This window comes from Apium graveolens, chromosome 1, assembly GCF_009905375.1.
Source record: "Apium graveolens cultivar Ventura chromosome 1, ASM990537v1, whole genome shotgun sequence".
NCBI classification, from domain to species: domain Eukaryota; kingdom Viridiplantae; phylum Streptophyta; class Magnoliopsida; order Apiales; family Apiaceae; genus Apium; species Apium graveolens.
The window spans coordinates 37,952,071-37,953,414 of record NC_133647.1 but is presented as its reverse complement, the minus strand read 5'-3'; the positions used below and the strand labels follow the sequence as shown (position 1 = coordinate 37,953,414).

General features: G+C 44.3%; 1 non-coding gene across 1 annotated transcript; it reads right to left on the bottom strand.

Moving 5' to 3' along the window:
* Nucleotides 1-554: 554 nt before the first annotated feature.
* LOC141683466 (small nucleolar RNA R71) lies at nucleotides 555-661 on the bottom strand. Its single transcript, XR_012560308.1, has one exon. It is a non-coding gene; the product is annotated as a small nucleolar RNA R71 (small nucleolar RNA).
* Nucleotides 662-1,344: the final 683 nt, after the last annotated feature.

The following is a 1,344-nucleotide window of genomic DNA, read 5'->3' as shown; positions in this document are numbered from 1 at the left end:
TTGTGTTTCAGGTACCTTAGCGAGCGTTTATGCAAACACGTTATCATACTCGCAAGAGGACTTTAGATACGGCTGAGGAGACAGACGAAGTTCTTGGTATTCCGTAGAAGATAGATTTTGAAGATTCGGATACAGAGAGTGAGCAGAAAGAACCAGTAACCATGGGTGATCGTATAGTTCCGGCAGATCCAGCTCTTATGGACTTTTCTCGGCCTAAAATTGATGACATTCAGTCGAGCATCCTTCATCCGGCTATTCAGGCTAACACTTTTGAAATCAAGCCGGGCACTATGCAGATGGTGCAGAATTCAGTTTCTTTCGGAGGTGCTGCTACTGAAGACCCCAACATGCACATCAAGAATTTTATCGAGATCTGTAGTACTTTAGAATATAATGGTGTGACTGATGAGGCTATCAAGCTGAGGCTTTTCCCATTCTCTCCGAGGGATAAAGGTAAGGACTGGTTATATTCTGAACCAGCTGGGTCCATCACTACTTGGCAAGATCTTGCGAAAAAATTTCTGGTAAAGTTCTATCCAATGGCGAAGACTGCGACTATGAGGAGTGCTCTTACTCAGTTTGCGCAACAGCCTACAGAATCTATGTGCGAAGCTTGGGAGCGCTACAAGGAGATGTTGAAAAAGTGTCCACATCATGGTATGCCTGATTGGATGGTGATCACTGGTTTCTATAATGGTTTGGGGGCCCAATCTCGGCCCATGCTCGATGCAGCAGCTGGAGGCACTTTGTGGGCCAAAAGCTATATTGAGGCTTATAATCTTATTGAGACTATGGCTGCAAATGAACATCAAAACCCAACTCAAAGGATGATGCCTGGGAAGGTAGCAGGTATTCTGGAAGTTGATGCAGCTACAACTATTGCAGCTCAGCTCCAAGCACTATCTCTGAAGGTCGATTCTTTAGCCACCTATGGAGTCAATCAGATAGCTATGGTCTATGAGCTTTGTGCAGGTTCTCATGCTACGGATCAGTGTTCCCTTATTAATGAATCTGTTCAGTATGTGAACAATTATTAGCGACCGCAGCAGCCTGTGCCAGCTACCTATCATCCTAACAACATAAATCATCCCAATTTCAGCTGGAGCAATAATCAGAATGCTATTCAACAACCATATCAGCAAGGCGTAAGTAAACAGTTTAATCCACCTGGATTCCAGCAACCATAGCATTATGCTCAAAGGCAATCATATCCTCAACAAGGAGGTGCAGCTCCACCTTCTAGTGCTGATTTCGAGGAACTCCAGCTGTTGTGCAAAAGTCAGGCTGTTTCTATCAAGACCTTGGAAAATCAAATCGGTCAAATAGCCAATGTAGTGCTCAATC